We start from the raw sequence: 24367 nt of genomic DNA, 5'->3' as shown, positions 1-24367 counted from the left end.
TCAGCTGAGCCCGCGGGGGGGACAAGGCGGGGACGCTGGTATCACTACCCGCACAGGGAGAGATACTGAGGTCCGGGGACACTGGGGGCAACAGGCAGAATGTGAGGCTTCAGAGTCTGGTGGATCTGGTTCAGGTTTGGCCACTTGTAAGCCGTGTGAAACACAGAACTTGTGGGCCTCCTGAAGGCCTTGGTGCTGCTGGGACATAAAGCAGGAGGCTGACAAAATTGGGGGTGGGGGTCACTGCAGGAGGGATGAGACAGGAGCTGCGGGGGCTGGGGAGAGGGCAGGGGGAGGACTCGTGGGCAGGGGGAGGGGGCTGAGAACACGGGGTGCTGACTTCCCCGGGAAAAGCCAGCACATGGAGAAGAGGCCCCCCAGGCTTCAAACCCAAGGGTCTGGAAAGTCACAAGAAAGGGTTTAGGGGTTTTGAGGTGGGGTGGAGGTGGGGGCGGTAGACATGATCAGATCTGTATCATCCCTGCCCGTGGGCAGGCACACATAGATGGATTTCAATAGAAGGAGTGCACTTATTTTATATAGAATAGTAAGAGCTTCGTTTGTATGCATCTTAAGTCGAGCATTCTCTAAGATCAAAGTGTCGGACTAAACACAGAGATTCGCAACTTGGTTTTTGGGTTTTGTTTTGATTTTTATTTATTTTATGTATTTAGGCTGTGAGGGGCCTCTGTTGCTGCCAGGCCCTTCTCTAGCTGTGACAGACGGGGGCCCTCCTGCAGTTGCAGCATGGGCCTTCTTGTGGCCTCCTCTCTCGTTGAGGCTCCCGAGCTGCAGTGTGAGGCTTCTCCTTGTGGCGTCCTCTCTCACTGAGGCTCCCGAGCTGCAGTGTGAGGCTTCTCCTTGTGGCCTCCTCTCTCGTTGAGGCTCCCGAGCTGCAGTGTGAGGCTTCTCCTTGTGGCATCCTCTCTCACTGAGGCTCCCGAGCTGCAGTGTGAGGCTTCTCCTTGTGGCATCCTCTCTCACTGAGGCTCCCGAGCTGCAGTGTGAGGCTTCTCCTTGTGGCGTCCTCTCTCACAGAGGCTCCCGAGCTGCAGTGTGAGGCTTCTCCTTGTGGCCTCCTCTCTCACTGAGGCTCCCGAGCTGCAGTGTGAGGCTTCTCCTTGTGGCATCCTCTCTCACTGAGGCTCCCGAGCTGCAGTGTGAGGCTTCTCCTTGTGGCCTCCTCTCTCGTTGAGGCTCCCGAGCTGCAGTGTGAGGCTTCTCCTTGTGGCATCCTCTCTCGTTGAGGCTCCCGAGCTGCAGTGTGAGGCTTCTCCTTGTGGCATCCTCTCTCGTTGAGGCTTCCGAGCTGCAGTGTGAGGCTTCTCCTTGTGGCATCCTCTCTCACTGAGGCTCCCGAGCTGCAGTGTGAGGCTTCTCCTTGTGGCGTCCTCTCTCACTGAGGCTCCCGAGCTGCAGTGTGAGGCTTCTCCTTGTGGCATCCTCTCTCACAGAGGCTCCCGAGCTGCAGTGTGAGGCTTCTCCTTGTGACGTCCTCTCTCACTGAGGCTCCCGAGCTGCAGTGTGAGGCTTCTCCTTGTGGCATCCTCTCTCACAGAGGCTCCCGAGCTGCAGTGTGAGGCTTCTCCTTGTGACGTCCTCTCTCACTGAGGCTCCCGAGCTGCAGTGTGAGGCTTCTCCTTGTGGCATCCTCTCTCACAGAGGCTCCCGAGCTGCAGTGTGAGGCTTCTCCTTGTGGCATCCTCTCTCACTGAGGCTCCCGAGCTGCAGTGTGAGGCTTCTCCTTGTGGCATCCTCTCTCACTGAGGCTCCCGAGCTGCAGTGTGAGGCTTCTCCTTGTGGCCTCCTCTCTCACTGAGGCTCCCGAGCTGCAGTGTGAGGCTTCTCCTTGTGGCCTCCTCTCTCGTTGAGGCTCCCGAGCTGCAGTGTGAGGCTTCTCCTTGTGGCCTCCTCTCTCGTTGAGGCTCCCGAGCTGCAGTGTGAGGCTTCTCCTTGTGGCCTCCTCTCTCACTGAGGCTCCCGAGCTGCAGTGTGAGGCTTCTCCTTGTGGCCTCCTCTCTCACTGAGGCTCCCGAGCTGCAGTGTGAGGCTTCTCCTTGTGGCCTCCTCTCTCGTTGAGGCTCCCGAGCTGCAGTGTGAGGCTTCTCCTTGTGGCCTCCTCTCTCGTTGAGGCTCCCGAGCTGCAGTGTGAGGCTTCTCCTTGTGGCCTCCTCTCTCACTGAGGCTCCCGAGCTGCAGTGTGAGGCTTCTCCTTGTGGCCTCCTCTCTCACTGAGGCTCCCGAGCTGCAGTGTGAGGCTTCTCCTTGTGGCCTCCTCTCTCGTTGCTCCCGAGCTGCAGTGTGAGGCTTCTCCTTGTGGCCTCCTCTCTCGTTGAGGCTCCCGAGCTGCAGTGTGAGGCTTCTCCTTGTGGCATCCTCTCTCACTGAGGCTCCCGAGCTGCAGTGTGAGGCTTCTCCTTGTGGCATCCTCTCTCACTGAGGCTCCCGAGCTGCAGTGTGAGGCTTCTCCTTGTGGCATCCTCTCTCACTGAGGCTCCCGAGCTGCAGTGTGAGGCTTCTCCTTGTGGCATCCTCTCTCACTGAGGCTCCCGAGCTGCAGTGTGAGGCTTCTCCTTGTGGCATCCTCTCTCACTGAGGCTCCCGAGCTGCAGTGTGAGGCTTCTCCTTGTGGCATCCTCTCTCACTGAGGCTCCCGAGCTGCAGTGTGAGGCTTCTCCTTGTGGCCTCCTCTCTCGTTGAGGCTCCCGAGCTGCAGTGTGAGGCTTCTCCTTGTGGCATCCTCTCTCGTTGAGGCTCCCGAGCTGCAGTGTGAGGCTTCTCCTTGTGGCATCCTCTCTCGTTGCTACCGAGCTGCAGTGTGAGGCTTCTCCTTGTGGCCTCCTCTCTCACTGAGGCTTCCGAGCTGCAGTGTGAGGCTTCTCCTTGTGGCCTCCTCTCTCACTGAGGCTCCCGAGCTGCAGTGTGAGGCTTCTCCTTGTGGCCTCCTCTCTCACTGAGGCTCCCGAGCTGCAGTGTGAGGCTTCTCCTTGTGGCCTCCTCTCTCGTTGAGGCTCCCGAGCTGCAGTGTGAGGCTTCTCCTTGTAGCCTCCTCTCTCGTTGAGGCTCCCGAGCTGCAGTGTGAGGCTTCTCCTTGTGGCATCCTCTCTCATTGAGGCTCCAGAGCTCAGAGCTCCAGAGCTCAGGCCCAGTAGCTCTGTTGCACAGGCCAAGCTGCTCCACGGCAAGTGGGATCTTCCCAGATCAGGATCAAACCCTGCGTGGGCAGGCAGAGTCTTCACCACTGAGCCACCAGGGAATCCCCTCTCAACTTATTTTCTAAAATTCTTTTTAAAATGTCTAAGGAAGGAGAGGAGGTCTATGTAAACTATTCTATGTGCCACTTTCAGGGAAAGAAAGTATGAGCGTCATCTAACTAAACCACTAAGAGGCCACACGGCACAAACTAACGTTCAGGAGACAGCGGTGCTTCAGATCACCCCCAGCCCTGCCCAGGTGACCAGGTATTTCACAACCAGCCCCAGAGCTGCGTTTCTGCTCCCAGCCCAGGCGGGCCCCTCACCCATCCGGACTTCACAACTGCTGGGGCTCTGTGCTCATATCTGGTTGGGAGCACTTGGGTTTTCTTTGGTTTCCTAAGTTTGAAGAAAACCTTAAAATATCTTTTTGAGCTTCAAAGGTTCCTACCAGATACTCCAACAATAAGAAAAATGAAGCGGGCTTTATCCCTATCATTGCTGGACTCAAAGCTGGAACTGGAGACACCCTGTGGGTCCTGGAAATGGCGCGGTTGCTTCGAGGGTGTTCACGCTTTAGCGCAGAAGTCAGGACGAACTCCGGCAGGACCACTCGGCCAGGGTGCCAGGGACACATTTTGCGGTTCATTGAAACATTCAGCAAATTTCCCTCTAACTCCTTGACGTAAATATTCCGGTTTACAGACTCATGTGGAGAAGAGAAACGGTCTGGCATATTCCTTTTCCTCTCCTGCTCATGACATACACACAGCTGCTTGGTTTCACACACCCAACATGCAAAGTAAATCAGACAAGATTGCTGAACAATGCGAACTCCGACAAGCCAGGTTGATCGGCAGGGCCATCAGAAATTTGAGGATAATCAAAAGCCTTATAAATCAATCAATCCGAAAACAGCTTGACAGAAAAGCATCTATAACAACAACGTCACAGGCGGTCAGATCGCCCTGGAGAGACGTGTTTCTTCTCGTCTGTGCTGTTGTCATTTTGAAGTGCTCCACACTATGCACATTTTTTGTTTTTCTTGGAATAAAAATTTTAAATGCACTATACTTCACCACGGTTGCCCAGAATGTTTTAAAAAGGAAAAAAGGCAGCAGTGAGACCCTGGGGGAGGGGGCGAGCTGTGATTATCCGGACGCTGATGCGAAGCAGGCCTGCCGGGACTGGACGCTGTCAATAGGTCTTGTTCTTCTCACCCGGCCCTCCTCAAACTTTCCAGCCGCCTGGAACATTCTGCACCAGCGGTGGCACCCGCTTCCTCCCCACTTCCTTGCCAGGCCTCCCGAGCGATAGGGCCGGCAACACAGTGTGGGAATGGAGCTGTGGGGCCCTGGGCCCGGTCTCCCCTGGTCCCCAACCCTGCGCTGAAGCCTCTCCGGCAGGACGGGTGGAAGACTGACCCGTCATGCCCCGGAGGCCACAGCCAGACACCCGACTCTGCGAATGCGAGGGCTAAGGGGCTGAGAGCCGCTCACTCACCACGAGCAGACTGACTCGGGGGCAGGTTCCCGCCCGGGCTCAGGAAACGTGTCCCCATCACAGAAACGTTTTCACTGGAGAGCTGACGCTCCAACTGTGACTCTTTCCATCTGACTTTGCACACAGCTATTAAAAGAAGCTCCGTTCCATATTAAAGGCTGTACAGTTTGAAGTAAGCACTGTGGCTCTGACATTTTCAAAACACAGAAGTATTTTCTATTTTATTCTAGCAGGAACACCCCTGGAGGGCAAGCAGCCACTCGGCCCATGAGCTACAGAGGCAGGTGGAGGTCAGCTGCCCACCTGGTCCCCACCGTGAGAGGGGAGGCAGCCCAGGGCTCCCACCACTGTCACCCAGAAAACACGCTCCACCCCCGGGACCCACCAGCCCATGCCAAAACCCAACACAGTAATAAGAACTCCAAAACGGATTCATTGGTAAATCAAATTGCTTTTGTTGCTTTGCCGTCATGACAGGGCACCTTATGGATTAAATGGTGCTTCTTGTTTTATCCAAGTGACCCAAAAGCAGATCCCATAACTTCAGGACCACCTGGAGCTCGAGGACTGGGCAGGACGCAGGGCCTCACGTGGGCACCAACACCTCTGGGGAAGTGCCACAGTGCTGTTTGGAGGGGACTTGGGTTGGTGGTGGATGTTCATTCTGGGCTGTGAAGCCCAGGGGGCAGAGCCACAGTCTAGAATCCAAAACAGGCATATTTCAGTGCCTAGGGCTGCAACTGTGTCCCTGAGTAGCTCTGTCCTTCACCTCGGTGGAATGTTCCAGATATAAACCCATAAAATTCACAGCAACACTAGAAATTAACTGAATCATATCTTAATTGTAGAATAAAAATTATCTAAAATTTCACATCTATGAAAAGCTGAAGGACGTGGAAGAAGGTTCCCCATTCTCCTGATGTCCAGGGCAGGCTGAAATAGCCCTGACGACTCTCATGCCCACCCACGACCACACATGACATGCCTGGACACCCACCTTCCCGCAGAGAGGAGGGGCCATTTCTCCTCTCTTTCCAAACATGGACCCTCTTCCAGCCCAGAGAATGAATGAGAGGGACGCCGTCTCAGATGCAACATGAGCACCTGGCCCCTCTGACCAGCACCTGAATCAGACTGGACGTTTCTGCCAAAGCATCGCCAGCAGCTTCTTCACACAGAGGAAAACAAGCGGAATTGGGTGAAGAACAGGCCGCTGATAAAATCAACTCCCTTGTTTTCATCACCTTGAGCACCGGGAAGTAAAACACCCCTCCTGGAAGGAGAGAGCATCACCAACACTGCCTGCACGGGCTTTAAGTCTAGGCGTGCGGGTCACCCTACGGTGAGTCTGGGTGTGCAGGTCACTCTACGGCGAGTCTGGGCGTGCGGGTCACTCTACAGTAAGGCTAGGCATGCTGGTCACCCTACAGCGAGTCTGGGTGTGCGGGTCACACTACAGTTAGTCTGGGCGTGCTGGTCACCCTACAGAGAGTCTGGGCGTGCGGGTCACCCTACAGTGAGTCTGGGCGTGCGGGTGACCCTACAGAAAGTCTGGGCGTGCGGGTCACTCTACGGCAAGTCTGGGCGTGCTGGTCACCCTACAGAGAGTCTAGGCGTGCGGGTCACTCTATGGCGACTCTGGGCGTGCGGGTCACTCTACGGCGAGTCTGGGCGTGCCGGTCACTCTACCGAGAGTCTGGGCGTGCGGGTCACCCTACAGTTAGTCTGGGCATGCCGGTCGCTCTACAGAGAGTCTGGGCGTGCGGGTCACCCTACCGAGAGTCTGGGCGTGCGGGTCACTCTACAGCGAGTCTGGGCGTGCGGGTCACACTACAGTTAGTCTGGGCGTGCCAGTCACTCTACAGAGAGTCTGGGCGTGCGGGTCACCCTACACCGAGTCTGGGCGTGCGGGTCACCCTACAGAGAGTCTGGGCGTGCGGGTCACTCTACGGCAAGTCTGGGCGTGCCGGTCACCCTACAGAGAGTCTGGGCGTGCGGGTCACTCTACGGCAGTCTGGGCGTGCGGGTCACTCTACGGCGACTGGGCGTGCGGGTCACTCTACGGTGAGTCTGGGCGTGCCGGTCACTCTACCGAGAGTCTGGGCGTGGGGGTCACACTACAGTTAGTCTGGGCGTGCCGGTCACCCTACAGCGAGTCTGGGCGTGTGGGTCACACTACAGTTAGTCTGGGCGTGCCGGTCACCCTACAGCGAGTCTGGGCGTGCAGGTCAGTCTACAGCGAGTCTGGGCGTGCGGGTCACTCTACAGTAAGGCTAGGCATGCTGGTCACCCTACAGCGAGTCTGGGCGTGCGGGTCACCCTACGGCGAGTCTGGGCGTGCGGGTCACACTACAGTTAGTCTGGGCGTGCCCGTCACTCTACAGAGAGTCTGGGTGTGCGGGTCACCCTACAGCGAGTCTGGGCGTGTGGGTCACCCTACAGAGAGTCTGGGCGTGCGGGTCACTCTACGGCGAGTCTGGGCGTGCGGGTCCCTCTATGGCGAGTCTGGGCGTGCCAGTCACTCTGCCGAGAGTCTGGGCGTGCCGGTCACCCTACAGCAAGTCTGGGCGTGTGGGTCAGTCTACAGTGAGTCTGGGCGTGCGGGTCACCCTACCGAGAGTCTGGGCGTGCCGGTCACTCTACAGTTAGTCTGGGCGTGTGGGTCACTCTACAGTTAGTCTGGGCGTGCGGGTCACTCTACAGAGAGTCTGGGCGTGCCGGTCACTCTACAGTTAGTCTGGGCGTGTGGGTCACTCTACAGTTAGTCTGGGCGTGCGGGTCAGTCTACAGCGAGTCTGGGCGTGCCGGTCACCCTACAGCGAGTCTGGGCGTGCGGGTCACCCTACAGCGAGTCTGGGCGTGCCGGTCACCCTAGAGCGAGTCTGGGCGTGCGGGTCAGTCTACAGCGAGTCTGGGCGTGCGGGTCACCCTACCGAGAGTCTGGGCGTGCGGGTCACTCTACGGCGAGTCTGGGCGTGCGGGTCACACTACGGCGAGTCTGGGCGTGCCGGTCACTCTACAAAGAGTCTGGGCGTGCGGGACACCCTACAGCGAGTCTGGGCGTGCGGGTCACCCTACAGAGAGTCTGGGCGTGCGGGTCACTCTACGGTGAGTCTGGGCGTGCCGGTCACTCTACGGCGACTCTGGGCGTGTGGGTCACTCTACGGCGAGTCTGGGCGTGCCGGTCACTCTACCGAGAGTCTGGGCGTGCGGGTCACACTACAGTTAGTCTGGGCGTGCCGGTCACCCTACAGCGAGTCTGGGTGTGCGGGTCAGTCTACAGCGAGTCTGGGCGTGCTGGTCACCCTACCGAGAGTCTGGGCGTGCGGGTCACCCTACAGTTAGTCTGGGCGTGCGGGTCACTCTACAGTTAGTCTGGGCGTGCGGGTCACCCTACAGTTAGTCTGGGCATGCGGGTCACACTACAGTTAGTCTGGGCGTGCCGGTCACCCTACAGTTAGTCTGGGCGTGCGGGTCACTCTACGGCGAGTCTGGGCGTGCGGGTCACTCTACGGCGAGTCTGGGCGTGCGGGTCACCCTACAGAGAGTCTGGGCGTGCGGGTCACTCTACGGCAAGTCTGGGCGTGCCGGTCACCCTACAGAGAGTCTGGGCGTGCCGGTCACACTACAGTTAGTCTGGGCGTGCCGGTCACCCTACAGCGAGTCTGGGCGTGCGGGTCAGTCTACAGAGAGTCTGGGCGTGCCGGTCACCCTACAGCGAGTCTGGGCGTGCCAGTCACTCTACGGCAAGTCTGGGCGTGCGGGTCACTCTACGGCGAGTCTGGGCCCGCGGGTCACTCTACGGCGAGTCTGGGCATGCGGGTCACTCTACAGTAAATCTAGGCATGCTAATCACTCCACAACACACATTTTCAGTTAACCGCAGTTACAATGCCAAAGGCATCTGTACCTCCAGTGAGTAAAGCACAGACACCTCAAAGGTGGACAGAAGTCGCTGCTGTGAACTGGAATGAGAAATGTCCCTGGGAAGACGAGCTCTGGCAGTGTGAGAAATCCAGAGGCAGGATGTACAGTGAAAGCATTTTCACCGGGCACATGGCTGCGACACAGATCACTGGACAAAATCTCCATCAGAAACACAGATTTCAAAAGCCCAACGGGATTAATTAATCCCACTGTCTCAATTACAGGTCAGGGAATGGAGACTGAAAACGCTAAATGTTCAGCGTCCAGTCACACAGTTAGGAAGTAGCAGAATGTTACAAAAAAAAAAAAAAAAGCAAGAAAGAGAGAAAAGAAAAAAACAGATCTCCAGAATCTCAGATCTCAGAATTTTCCACTAAAATGTTCTGTGAAAAGAGCTAAAGTGAAGAGACTGGACGGATGCCCACAGCTGAGAAGCAGACGGAAGACCAAGACAGAGCCCGCAAGGGTCAGGAGGGCAAGTACGAACTGACAGAAGGGTCAGCAGGACTCAGGACACCGTCAATACACAAAACATGCAGATAATCCCACTCCTGCCATCTTTAGAGTCGAAAATTATTTCCGCACAACAGCTGAGGTAACCAAAGGGCAGATTCTCACTCTGTGATTTACCTTCTGATAGAGAGAAGTGATATCCCTGATGACTCAGATGGTAAAGAACCAGCCTACAATGCAGCAAACCTGGGTTCGATCCCTGGGTTGGGAAGATCTCCTGGAGAAGGGAATGGCAGCCCACTGCAATATTCTTGCCTAGAGAACCCCATGGACAGAGGAGCCTGGAGGTCTGCAGTCCATGGGGTTACAAAGCGTCAGACACAACTTTCATTTTCAGAGACCAGTGATCAGCGGTCCCTGCACAACCAAGAACGAGGGACACTCCTCTCGGACATGACCCTCTGCTGGGTAAGGGCCGCTGCACACACACCTCACACAAGCACAGTTCACACGTGCACACCTCACACGCACATGCCTGATACACACACGCCACACACACGCACACCACACACCTCACACACACACACACACACATGCTTGCCATACGCCTCACACACACATCATACATCCAGAGGTGACACTGGTTCTGCTGCCGATCCAGGACCTCCCAGGAAACCGTGATGAGCTGGAAGGTTAAGGGCGGCATTTTAGAAAGAGGCTGGATATCCCCCACCACTGTCAGCCTAAATATCACTCTATCTTCAGTTCTTTCCCACAAGCATTCTCAAAATTTTGTAAAGCTAACTTCAAATTAACATTCAATTTCAAAGGATTCCAATGTTAAGTCTTGTGTCTAATGGTAAACTTAATATAAAATATCATAGAGGAAAGAAATTACCTAAAAAGTTAATTTTAGAAAATATTTTATTTTTAGCTTAATAGGTTAAAAAATGATGTTTTTCTTTCCATTTTTTGATTAGGATAATATTAAGACTGACAAGGCTTTTGTGTTTATGACTGTGTGCCCTATTTCTTCCGGAAATGATTTATTCTTATCTTTAATATTTCTTATACATTTTTCTAGTAGGCTGTATTTCCTCAATTAGTTTGTTTCTCTAAGCATCTAGAACATATATAAAACCAACTAATTTCTATCTCCAATAAAAGACACTCAAAAAATATTTGGAAATAGGTGAGCAGAGATTTTTAGTGGTAGAACGAACCCCCATGATAACTGGTTTAAAATGCATTCCTTTCAAACTGCAAATGATTATTGTAAACTCTTGGTTTAATGAGCAAAGAAGAATGAAAACACAAAATGCTGAACTCCAGGGGCATCGACACAACCCAGCACTTGGCAGCACCTCTGACTCCAACACGGCAAAATGCTTTCCTGTGATTTAGGGAGATGTTGTAAGAAAAGTGGGCTTGGAGGGAAGAGCTGCTAATAAGGCAGAGAAAGATCACTTCTAATCACATGGTTAAAAGGACAACTCACACAGTCCAGCAGTCCCAGAACGGCCTAGAAAGCCTCAGAAGCAGGTCCAGAGGCCCTGAGCACACACGTGCGTGGTGGATGTGACACACACGTGGCACATGGATCATCCTGTGGGAGACGGTGGTCCGCCTCCTGCCCACCTCCCCTCCCTTCTAAATCATGAGCCCCTTCAGTTTGAACTCTGGGCCTCTTCTGTCTCCCGTATTGACGCTCATGCTGAAGTTTCTACCCTTCACAGGGAAGCAGAGGTCCTCATGTGAGCTGGTATCACTGTAGATGCCGATGACACCGGTGCTAACAGCAAGGGTGAGCACTCACTTAGCACGTGGGCCAGGCAGCCGTGCTCCCAGTGCTTCACGACCACTAACACGTCTTCACAACAGCCTATGCAGTTGACACCAGTATTACATCCATTTTACAGATGAGCAAACTGAGGTGAACTGGGACCACGCCACATGCAGGAGATCCCAACTGGAAAACAGAGAAAGGATCACACTGTATAGACTTGTAATAAACGATGTATATGGCACCTACTTCACTAAATAGGGCCAATCACTCTGTAATGACGGGCCTACAGATGTTGGGACGTAAAATCCAGTCTCTACAGAACTTGTTAACAAAGCAAAGTGTCACAGACTAGTGAGTATCCAACCCTCACCGGGCCACGGGTGTCTGGGGACGGAGGACAGGGAGGAAGCCAGGGCCTCAGTCCCTCGCTCCAGGCCTGAAAGTATCTGGGAAGCCAGGCACTTCGTGACCGAGATAGGACTAGACTTCCATGCTGGCTCGGACCTCCAGCTTCACACGGGTCAGCAGCCCCACATGTGGACGGGATCAGCGGACTGGCCAGGTAACCTGTGAGCTGGCAGTGTCCTCTGCTGGGGTACCAGGAGACGCAGGAGTCCCGAGCGGAGGCAGGGCAGGGATAAAAGGAAGGCTAAGAAACACTCAAACCAGTTCATCCTAAAGGAAATCATTGAATATTGGTTGGAAGGACTGCTGCTGAAGCTGAAGCTCCAGTACTTTGGCCACCTGATGGGAAGAACTGACTCACTGGAAAAGACCCTGATGCTGAGAAAGGTTGAAGGCGGGAGGAGAAGGGGATGACAGAGGATGAGATGGTTGGATGGCATCACCAACTCGATGGACATGAGTCTGAGCAAACTCTGGGGGATGGTGAAGGACAGAGAAGCCTGGCGTGCTGCCGTCCACGGTGTTGCAAAGAGCTGGACACGACTCAGCCAGTGAAGAAGACGAACTTCCATAGGACAGCATCTGTGTTGGACAGCATGGTGCTCTGCGGAAATCCATCGCCACCCTCCAGCACAAAATCAAGGTGGGCAAAAACCGAGGAAATGTAAGAAGCAGGTCCCTGTCAACATCCCCTGCAAGGTCTGCCTGACTGGCCAGTTCAGTGCCGCTGTGAATAGCCTCTTTCAAGTTTAGAACAATATTCTAACTGAAAGTCTTCATAACTCACGGCTCCAGATACATCGATAAAGATTGGTCCAGATCTGTAGAAAGGTTGATAATAAATTATGAGTAAACTTCATGCTTAGAATAATCTCTTTGTAATAAATATGCACATACATTAAAACTGTACAAAAATGGAAAACAGAGTTTCTCTTCCCTCTTCCCTTTCTTGTTATCTCTCAGTGACGGTCCACGCAACTAAAGGCTGTCTCTGCAAAGCGCACGCCTGCACAGCTCCCATCACCCGAGTGATTTATGCAGGAAATGACTTTTTGCAGGTGCTCTCACCAAAACAGAGCCGCACTTTGTCCAGTGTTCAAGGCCATGCTTAATGAAAACTTCAAATTTGGAAGAAAAAAAAGTAGTACTGAAAAGAGAAGAATTATTAAGTTTTAGGATTTACCTGATTTATTAACACTTCCTTGTGCATTTCTTTTTAGAATTTGTGCCCTGCCTAATGGAGGAAGAAAAAACAAGTGTCCTTTCATTTACCGGCTTTAAAAAGGTCATGAGAATAACAAAAGGACACACATATATTGGCGGCTGTATCTTTTTCCATTTTACTGCACATTCAGTTATGAGGTTGTTACTTAAATGTCACCGTTGGTGATAAGTAGAGTTTACCTATTTGCAAACATTCTTGCTCTTTTTAACCTGATTTCTTTCAGGGGTAAAATCACGTGGCACAGTCAGGTGAGACTTCCTATCACAGGTACGGCCGTGACATAAACGCCACCTGGGGCGCCCTCGGGCATTGCAGATCCGCTCTGCAAGCGTGGAGTCCCCAGGAAGCAGAGACACTGCAAATAACAGAAGGGACACAAGAGGAGAGCTATGACTCGTGGGACATAGAACCACTGGACGATGACGGAAGTCAAGCGCATGCACACAGGCGTCCACAGAGGGCTGTGTCAGCGTCTCCCCGGAAAGCCGCCCGGCATCACATGGCTCCAGATGCCGCCCGGGGTAAGGGCGTCCCGGCGAGGGGAGGACAGGCAAGAGCCAAGCACCTCCTGGCTGCCAGGACAGGCTGATCTCAGCGGGCACGCAGCCTGTGGGCCGGTCAGCAGGAGACATCACTCTATGGACGAGGACATCCCTGTGCTTGCTTGCTGGGCGGCGCTATGTTACGCGTGAAGGTCTGCCACTCAGAGGAGGGGCCAAAAAGCACTTTGGGGGGACATCGCATGTTGAGAAGCACGCACCTCCACCCAGCCGGTGGCCATCTCTGTGGTCACTGCCCCCGAGGCCCTGCAGGCGGGGGCGTCTGTCCCCACTCAGCCCCTCCCAGACACAGGGAGAGGACAGGCTCCTGGACTTCGACGGGGCAGCTTCTGCAGGCGACCGCTGTTGGCCGTTTCATCTTGCCGCTGTGCCCTCTCTCGCCAAGAGCAACGGGGCTCAGCCTGTACGCAACCATGGACTTCTGTCTTTAAGGAGCTTCTCGGTTGTAGTTTTCAATGTGTGTCCGGTATAAGGACACACCGGGGGTCTGTAACAAAGCCTGGGAAAATCCCCACCCAAGACGAGATCTGGAAGGTGCGTAATTCAGGCAGCTAAGTCTGGACTGTACATGGACAAACCGCACAGAACCACTTCAGGGTTCTGAGAAACGCTGGAGTTTACCCCAGGACGACACAAGCCTGGATTCTGGTGATGTCACGGTGGCAGAAAACACGGCTTTGGAAATGCCCCGAGTGACGGTACGGAGGCTCCCCTCAGCCACCCCGGTGACCCCACCACCTCCAGGCGGCGGCCCGGGTCTCGGGAGGGACAGTGGCCAGCTGAGGTGGCTCCAGACGGTGACAAGTGAGACACGTCAAGGAAGGAGGGAAGGAGCGCTGTTTCCAAGAAAATATCCCACAGGGAGCAAAACAGCAGTGCCCGCAAGTAACTCAGAAACTAACACGAAACAGAAAAGCATGCACGCGAGGATTCCATAAAAGCCAGCAGTGAAGCACTCCGGGGAGGGGGCCAGGCCCCACAGGAAGCCCCGGGCCCTCTGGAGACTCTCTCGGGAACTGGCAGCTCTCAGGGGAGCAGAAGGCCCGCGCGGGGGGGAAGAGGGCCCAGAAAAGCCACAGCCTCCCGGACGCGCGGGCCCCAGGCCCCAGGCCCCGAGCTGGCCCCAGGCCTCTGTCACAGCCGCACGCGCAGCTGGGATAATCACTGCCAGAGAAACACTGCCAGGTGGGGGCTCAGATTCCAAGTCTGCAGTACGCCGCAAGCTCGGCACTGACCCGCCAGAGTCCCACCAGGTCCCGTGCCCACAGGCGGGAGCCCACTCTGCACCCGCCTTCGGAGAACTGCTGACGTGACCTGCAGCTGAAAACAGACTCAGAAAAGGCAGGGAGAGAGGGAGGAGGGGAAATGAGCCCCACTCGACACCGTCCTGTGAACTGACAAAGGTCCCCGCGCCGAGGAGACCACAGGACGGGAGGGGAGGATGGCCAGGGAGGCAGGGGGCCGCTTTCCATTCGCCAGCCAGCTGACCACAGGGCCCAGCGGCCACACACCGGGCACCGCGGCCTCCAAGCGTCCGCCTGGCACCTTCTGTGAAAGCTAATTACAGGCCAGGGCGTCTGGGTGTAGCTCTGGTTGCGTTCTCTGTCTCCATCCCCGTGTGTCTGTCTCCACGTCTGTCTGTCTCTGCCCTGGCTCTCCGTCTCCGACTCCCTCTCCCCTTCTCCCCCTGCACTCCTAGAGCACAAATGCAGTTCCCGCTGGTCTCAGGCTCAGGCACCCACTCGGCAGCAGAGTCTAACAGGCCAATGCCCAACAACCGGCACGTGTTTTCTTGCAAGGCCGAGGTAAACTGTGGCACCTGAACAAAGACCTTGCAATGTAACTTTTGCAGCGTGTTTACTACAGGCCAGTCTCAATTGCATGTTTTTGTCTCTTGGCCTTGAGACAAAGGGGAAAGAAAGTTCACTACATATCTGAAGAGGCTATTTTCTAAAAGCATAACATCAGTCTAAAAATAGGACCTGTTATGGGTTAAATAGTGCCCCTGAAAATTCACATGTTGAAGTCCTAATTCCCAGGACCTCAGAAATTATCTGAATTTGAATAAATGAGTTATTTGTGGCCTTATTTGAAACAGGGTAATTGCGGATGAAATTAGTTAAGATGACATCATATTAGAATAGGTGGGCCCTATTCTGATATGAGGGCTTCCCAGGTGGCTCAGTGGTAAAAGAATCTGCCCGCAATGCAGGAGACACGGGTTCAGTGCCTGGGTGAGGAAGGGCCACTGCGGGAGGAAGTGGTGGCCCACTCCGGTGTTCTTGCCTGGGAAGCGCCATGGACAGAGGAGCCTGGTGGGCACAGTCCACGGGGCCACAGAGTCGGATGCAACTCAGGAACATAGGCAACAACAGGTTCTGATGTCACCAGGGTCCTGACAAAGAGAGGAGTTTGGACGCAGACACACAGGGAGACACCACCTGAACACGGAGGCGAAGACCAAGGTGCTACTAACAGAAGCCAAAATACCAAATATGACAACACACCAGCCCGGAGCGGACGGTCGGGAGCCAGTCCACCCTGCAGGCCTGAAGAAGGAACCACCGTGTGGACGACTTGATCCTGGACATCTGGAGCAGGGAGAAAATAACCCCCGACCTGTGTTCCGTGTGACGGGACGGGAAAGGAGCAGCAGACGCGGGACACAGAGGCAGGGCTGCCGAGACGGCCCCGAGGCCCCCGCCCGCCCCGGCGCTCTCACCCGGCCTGGCCCTAGCCTTCAGTCCTGCAGGGGTCACCAGGAGTTTCCCAACGTGTGGTCCTGCAAAGTTTTAGATCCACAAAAAAGTGATGAAACACCCATGAACCCTGCACGCAGACTCACCTGTTGCCAGGTTTTCACTTGTGTCTCATCTCCGTCTTACATGTGCACGCACTCACTTTGCTGTTGGCGGGAGACCCATGTGGGAGCACGCTGCAGCCACGCAGGGACAGAGCGACACTCCGCCCTTCGTGAACTTCCTCGGCTCGTGGTTCCCGAGGGCCTGGAAGCTCTGCTCTGACCTCAGCATCGTTAACACGGTCAGTTTCTAACTTTCCCAGTCAGTCAGTTCAGTCTTCAGTCGTGTCCGACTCTCTGCAGCCCCGTGGACTGCAGCCCCCAGGCCTCCCTGTCCATCACCAACTCCCGGAGCTTGCTCAAACTCATGTCCATCGAGTCAGTGATGCCATCCAGCCATCTCATTCTAGGGCAACCTTCCCGACTGCCCTCAAAGTGTTTTAATAACGGTTTATTTTTTTTAATCCAAGACCCAGTCATGGTCTGTACATTGCGTGCGTGTGCGTGTGTGTGTGTGCGTGTGTGTGTGTGTGTGTGTGTGTGTGCACGCTCAGCTGCTCAGTCATGACTGACTCTTTGGGAACCCACGGACTGTAGCCCACCAGGCTCCTCTGTCCATGGGATTCTCCAGGCAAGACTACAGGAGAGGGTTGCCATTTCCTCCCTCAGGGGATCTTTGCAACCCAGGGATCAAACCCATGTTTCCTGCGTCTCCTGCATTTGTAGGTGGGTTTCTTTACCAATGGAGCCGCCTGGGAAGCCCCCATAAATCTTAAATCAGTAAACTTGTTATGTCTGTGAAAGTAGTGCTTCAGGGTCCATGGGGGTGAACAGGGCCGACCAGAAGCCAGAAGAGCAGCTAAGGAGGGAGACAAATAGAAAACCACCTGAGTCCAGGAAACGGGGTGAGTCCCCAAACGTGGGTGGTGATGATGACCACATAAGAGATGGGCAGAGTGGGCAGTTAGAGGGCAGAAGAGAGGAGAACTTTCAGCTGCCCAGAGGAAGGGTGCATACTGGGTGGGCTGGTTGGGGGGACAGGTGATGCTCTGTCTCAGGCATTCTGAGCTTCAGGCAGTAACAGCGGATGGACACGTCCCACAGGCAATCTACAGCGGTAGAAGATGGAACTTGACTAAATTATATCATCACGAATGGTCCTTGTGTCTCCTGAAGAGCGAGGGTTCTGTGATCATCTCAGACAAAGCCAGGCTTCACGGCTCCTTTGGGTATTCTGCTGGAAGTGACTTCTTCCCTCACTCTGACACTCAAACCTGCTTCTCAACCACCTCCCGAGCAAGGGGGGAAAGCTCTTTATGAGGCGGATGTGTGGTTTTCTTCTTCAATTGGATAGTAGGTCCCAGAAGGACATAAGCGCCCGGCCGTCTTCCTCCTCAGAGAACCTTCTATGGCAGCGCTGTTCACACAGAACATGTGATCTGCCTTCTAAATGGAGTCTATATCCAGGAAGGTGGCCTGGTCAGGTAGAAGCAGACAGGTGAATTTGTGACAATGAATTTGGGGCCAGCCTCTGCAAGGTGTCAAGGAATTTAGCAAAGCGAGACAAAGAAGAAGACCCCCAGGTGGAGAGTATGAAGACGCGGAGGACAGAGCCACTGCTGACCCTGCACCAGGGACCGTGGCTGCAGGACCACAAGACAAGAGCAAGCAGCAGTCCATTCTGACCGAGGCTTATTCTGTTCATTCATAAATTCAGAATGTCTATGGTCTTTTAATTTTTAAAAAATGGATAGACTAGTTTTTAAAACATTTATTTATTTGGCTGTGTTGGGTCCTCATTGCAACATGAAGGATCTTCTGTGGTGATGCCCCGACTCCCTAGCTGCACACGCACCCCGCAGCATGCAGGATCTTAGTTTCCAGACCAGAGATGGAACCCGTGTCTCCTGCAGTGGAAAGCGAATTCTTAACCACTGGACCACCAGGGAAGTCTCTATAGTCTTTTGATATGTTCGCCAAAGACAGTATTTTGGAGCAAAAAAGAAAAATAGAACACTCAGAAAACTGTTCAGCTTTGACAAAACCTAAAAAACGTTACCAGTTGGCCAAAAAGCTGACCAGTGACGCTCTGGTACAAATCGTGAAGACAGTCAAGACAGAAATCCTTAACCCCTGGCCCAGCGGACTCCACAGAGATGCAAGACCAACCCCCCACACACGTTCAAAGCCCCTCATTTCAGAGCCATGTGACATGGGCTATAGCTGAGATGGAGGCAGGCGATTCTGAACCTACACTTTCCAGTGACTCAGTCCAAGAGTTTAGGATATTTTGATAATATTCCAAAGGGGGGAGGAAAGACCTAGATTCGGACTGCTGTAACTTTGAAGCCCTGGAATTAATTATCTCTCGTCTGGCGTTCGGACACTGGAAACCCTTGCATGGTCCCCGGTCCTCACTCTGGAGTCCCTGCGTTATCAGGGCGGCTCCACCCTGAACACATCTCCACGGCCACCACCCCCCGCCGCGGGACAGCAGCAACAGGCTCGGACTTTCCACAGAGATTCAACTCTTGCTTACAAAGCAGATCACGCTACAAAATGGGGCTTTTCTTAAGGTCCTCAAGAGAATAGAGAGATAGCTCCAAGCCTAGTAAAATGCTGTAGAAAAATTCCCCTGAGCATACTAGATAATTTAGCAACTTAAAAACTAAAAGTCGTTAGATGTTATGCATAATGAAATAGATGTGTTGCTGACAAGATGTCTTAACAAAATATTTATATATTGACTCACATTTAAAATATGTTAGGAGTATCCCTTTTTAAAAGACGCCTGTGTGAAGCCTCTCGAAAGGTGGCATGTTAGACATTCTCAAAGTGGGGCCCCCACACAGTACAACTAAGCCCCCTGTTCCAGTCCAGTGTTTGGAAACACATTTTTACTATTCCTGGAAGCACTTTCACATTTTTGTCAGATGTTGAGTGAGCAACAGGGTAAATAACGTTTCAAAAGCATTTCTCGAGCAGTAAAACCTTCAGTTCCCTGCTAACAGGGCTGATCCAAAGTAAATGAAAGGCTGGGGTGACTCAGTGAGTGTGTGAAAACCTCCAGTTAATGGATCTATTCAGGGACTCGGCACGCACTTGGGAGTCATAAGCCGGGCAGCCGGGCATCAACGCCAGACTGGGCGCCTGCCCACACCCGAGGTGGGGGCAGCAGGGGTTCTTGGGGACCCCGGGTCCCACCAGTTCTGGGGGAGAGACAGCGCCCAGGGGGAGGAGCGGGTCCAGGAAGCCGCAGGAGAGAAGGGAGACACGGCTCCTGTGGACGCCTCTGGAAGCCCTCAGGTGCATCCACGGAGGTACCACCGCTTGGCTGGGCTCCCAGAGCACCACGGACATGAGTCACTAATCAGAGGTGGAGACAGCCTCGGAGGTCAAGTCCTTCAATCACCCCACCCGGGAGGAAACCGAGACCTTGACAATGAAACAGACGAAAACAAATGGAAACTGCTTTCCTGCTTATCCAAGGCTGCCTCAGACAGCTTAGGAAGGACAGGCTTTACCCTGGAGAAAGTAATAGGGAAAACGTAGACAATGATTCTCCTATTAGCTGGGAAGGTTCACTGGCGTGCCAATAGTTTGGTTGGAAGAAACCATCCGCTTAGTGGGCGCCATTAAACGGGGAATAAGGACTAGATGGGTTCCCTTCTCATGTATTAACCTGCTACCGAGTTTGGGGTCATCTGCACACCTCCTGCTCTTTGGAAACCTAACAGGTGGACGGTACAGAACTCTGATGACTGATGGGCAGTGAACGTGCAGGTCCGGACTAAACAACTGGTGTGTTGCAGAACAGCTCTTCGGGCACCTGAATGCGGGCCCCTTAAAAAAGAAGGGAAGCAAGAAACGCAGCCAAGCAGAGCGGGGCAGGTGTCCGCGCGCCAGCAGCCCCGGGCAGGGAGACACTCCCAGGCCAGCCCCCCACCCAGCCGGCTCCACGGCCCCGCGTGGACTCAGGACACAGGGCACTGCTGAAGAGTGCGCTGACAAAGGGGCCTTGAAGAAGCGTCAAAATAAATTGCTTTGAAGTGTTTCTCACCAGCTCGCCTCCAGCTTTCCCTTCTCTTCCTATTTGCTGTTCCACAGAACCAGCTGAGGCTATATTTAACCCACTTTACAAGCTGTGGGCAGACGGGCACAGCACACCCAGGCGGGCCGTGTGCGTGCACGGGGCCAGGCCTTTCGGGTTGGGAGTTTTCTTCTTCTTTTTCCCTTCTTGGTGTCTTAAAATCACCTCATACATCTTGGAAACGAGAAAACATGCGTAGAAGCCCCTCCATGTTGGTTTGTTAACATAGCTTTAGCCCTGAAATTTATTCATTTATTTATTTTAATTAATGACAAGACGGTCTTATGGCTAAAACTGCCATGATGCAGGATTCTTGGTTACGGTGTGCATTTTATTATTTCTACCAGAAAATGCTTGTTCCACCTAGGACACAGTACTGGGGAAGAATCAACACTGGTCATTGATTTCCTTTGAGGAGTCGGTGCAGAGACGAATAGCACCAGGAACTGACAAGGATGACGACGTGACCCCAACACACAAAAGCAAACCCTCGTCTCCCCGAGCAGGGCCCGGCAGCTGACAGACCGCTTCTCTCACTAACACAGAACCATCTCCCGGATTCTGGGACAGGGACCCCCGCACCTGACCGGCTTTCTCATTTATTACATTGTCCTGGAGAAACCACTGGTTTGGTTTTAGCTTTCTCATCTACAAAATTAGAAATTGAACTCTAAAATAATCTCTGAAATTATTTTCACCTAAAAGAAGCAATTGTTTCAGATTAATAATGCACAACAATGAAAACAAAATAGCATTCAATAGACTGGATGTTTCTGTGATCTTCAGGATTATTACCCTTACTATTATTATTTAATAAGCACTGTTACTAACAAAATGCATAGAAAACTGCTCTTGATGTCAAAACAGATATGTACAATATTACTAATAAAAAATTCGATTTTCCAAGTTTCAATCTCTCACGCTTTAAGAGTTTTATGACATTTATGTACTACTTTTACTTTTTTCTCTAGATCATTTTGCTTTGTCTTTGACCTCATTCTAAACAAATGTCAACCATGAAAACACACATTACAAATGGAGTAAATACTTTTTTCCTAAGGTAAAACAATTTTATGACTATGCCTTTAAAGTGTACTCAAAATATTTCATGTTATCTTACCAGTGGTTTTCAGAAACACTGCTCTACACTGGCATTTGCTAATCTGCACTAGCTCAAAATTAAAGTCCGCATGTCACGGTAAAAGTCCACCATACTGATGGGCCGCACACAAGCTGAGAGGTCCCCACCAGAAACACAGACCTTCCCCTTCATATTAAAATATCAGTGCTATGGAGAAATATCTAGATCCATATTGTTATCTCCTCATACTTTGACTTCACTTCTTTACAAACAGTATGTAAATACCCTCTATTAGATAGAAAACTAAACTCAAGAGTACATTCCTTAAAAGGCTATTTATACTCAAGCTAAATTCACTCCAAATATTTTATTGGTCAATGTGGAAAGTATTTAAATTAATAAGAATTTCTTCCTGCTACTAGTGAATGCAATTAGATGAGAAAGAACATAAAAATAATCACTTTGCAGATGATGCAACTGTATACTTAAAAGACAAGCATCTATTAAATTACCTGGTTACAAAACTACTAGTCAAAATCAAGAGTTTTCCAATTAATAAACAATAAAATTATGCTGAGGGAAAATATCCTATTTATACTAGCAAAGAAAGTTGAACACCTAAAAATAGAGTTAATAAGATATTACTAACAACAGGAATCATAATAAAGAAAACTTTAAACACTTCAAAGATGTATAAACAAAGGTATTTTAAAACAGTCAAGGACAATCTTTATTCTTGGATTAGAAGATTCAACATTATGAAGATATCCACTACACCCTAATTAACCTTAAATTTGATTCAATGCCAGATTATAGGGTTTGGGACAGAAAGTGACAAAATTATATGCTAGAGTCAAACAAACATGCAAGAATAAACGGGAAATCCTGAAAAAGATTAGTAGACATCGACTTGTGTTAGTCATGAAAGCTACACATTATGAAAACATAATAAAGGTGAGAGCCATCGTGATGCACTCAGAACCCCGATGCAGCCCCAAAGGCACGCAAGAATGCAGCGCAAGACCCGGGGAGCACATTTCAACCAACGGAGAAAAGATGGATCTTAAATAAATGACGCTGAGAAATAAGTGTTTTAGGAAGAAAATAAAGTTACAGCCTTGCTTCAGTCCTCATACTGAACTATATTTCAAGCCCAACAAAGCTGACAAACAAAATCTTAAATACACTAGAATGGATAAATGTATTTATAACCTTAGAGCAAGGACCATATTTAACAAGACACAGTATCCAGATCATAGAGGAAAGGACTGATAACTGACTAGAGAAAAATTAAAAATATCTTCAGGGCCAAAAAAACACCAAATAGTTAAAAGGCAAATGAGAAAATGGAGGGGGAAAGCTATCTTTAACATGACAAAAAGAGCTACAGTCCCCACATAGAGAGAACACGTCTGAGAAGAAAGATAGTTCAGTATGAAAAAAAGACACAGCTGTGAACAGGCAATTAACAGAACACACACACATAAACAGATAGTAAGTACATACACAACGACACAGACCCCTACACAAAACGAGAGAGATACGCATCAAAAGGAAATGTCAACGGCATGCTTTTCACCCAGCTGTACATACATATGTAAACAAGAATGTTCAGACTTCTCTGTAGAATACAACATTCATGCAAATTCTAAAGGATAAGTACAGGCTTATGCATTAAAATATTCTGAAAAGATGCAACAAAACCTATATTCTGAAGGGAGAAGACTGGGCTGGGGAAGAATGTGAAGAGGGAGACTTTCTGCCTTGTCCATAAACGCTTTTGTATAAAAAGAAAGAAAGGATTTAGTAAGGCTGCTTTTACGTCCTCAAATGTAAGTATTCTCTGTTCTTCCAGATGACACCTACAACTCCAAGTCATAATCACATTTACTAAAAATTCAAAGAAAAATATTTGATATTTCATGGTAGATTTCAGAGACAAAAGTGGATATAAAATCATACAGAATATTTAGTCTTTCCTCTTAATATGTTGGCCCACTGCACATTTTTTCTGGACTTAAAAGGAAAATGGCTGAGTACATACAATGATCCTATTTGAGAAATCTTTTACGTCTATTTCAGAAATTCTATTCAATATCAAAATGGCACATTAAATAAATGTTCTGTTCAGATTTCTGTTAATGACTTTTGTTAACTAACACACAAAAGCAATGTTTGAAAAGCACTCTTATACTCAAAATTAAATTAAGATACTGGGAAGTGGTTAGGATCTATAATTCTGATTTTGGCACACAGAATAGGAAAGAAAGTCAGTGACCACAAGTATGTACCAACTCTACTTCCAACTCAGATTCAGTAGAGGATTTTTTCCACCTAAATTTAGGCCACTCAACATGCAGATATTCCCCGTCTGGTGCCACTCAAAACTCATTCTCACAACTAATTCTAAGTTTACAGTACTTGAGTAACAACATGCCAATAAGAGCATGCACTGAGACATAATAACACGAGTGATCAGAGTGAAAACAGGATTTTTCAAACTCTTTATCACTAAGGACCTGAGCTCCTGGCCAAACCTAATCTTGTGCTGAGCTTTATCTGGCTAAAGGCAAGTTAGATAAAAGCTTCCTATTGAGAGGACACGAAAAGAAAAAAAAATTCTTTTTAATTCTTTTAGAAGTTTCGTTTAGACCAAACCAGAGATTCCAAAGAACACTGCAATAGGTTGAACCAAACGAAATGCATTCCATGGTTTACCTACAGCTTTTTACCTATTTCACATGCTCAATCTAATAGTAAAACTTAAAGAGACTAATGAGTTCTCATAGCATTTCTTTATTTTTTTCAATGCATAATGTATGTAACCATGTTTTACTTTTTAAGTACTTTCCCAAACCAGAAGGGAGGCTCTTCCTGAAAGGATGCTCATTCCCAGGTCCTCGCAGGACACTGGCACAAGTTCTCCATAAATGCTGGCAACTTAGAAAAACGGACTAACTTCTTTAAGTGAGACTTCACGTGCCCAATGTGATAAAACGCAGATGATTCCAACCATAGGGGATATGTTACCACCCATTGAGAGGTTACGTATAACCAGGTTAATCTCTGTTTCTCAATGATTCTATTTAAAGACAAAACACAAAAGGAGATGAGAAAGCAGAAAAAAGACAATGAGGTTTTGCCTCCTGATTTGACAACTAACAAAGAAATCAGAGGAGTGGACAGTTTCCGAAAACTCAGTCAGTTCACGGACAGACTCGAAAGGCCTTTACCACTCGGGTGTGCGTCTTCTGTGGCCAAGCCTTGTGACCAAATGGCCCAGGTTAATTCTGGATGTCTCTGGTGAAAGGAAGCACTTGACTGCCCGCCGCCCACGGACGAC

General features: G+C 51.0%; 1 protein-coding gene across 1 annotated transcript in view; it reads right to left on the bottom strand.

The window, feature by feature from the left end:
* Window positions 1–24367, bottom strand: part of GMDS (GDP-mannose 4,6-dehydratase) — a 432217-nt gene that overhangs the window by 340810 nt on the left and 67040 nt on the right. The window lies entirely within an intron of this gene.

Source organism: Dama dama, chromosome 7, assembly GCF_033118175.1.
Source record: "Dama dama isolate Ldn47 chromosome 7, ASM3311817v1, whole genome shotgun sequence".
Classification (NCBI taxonomy): Eukaryota; Metazoa; Chordata; class Mammalia; order Artiodactyla; family Cervidae; genus Dama; species Dama dama.
Note: the sequence above shows the minus strand (reverse complement) of the source record. Positions and strands in the feature narration are given on the sequence as shown.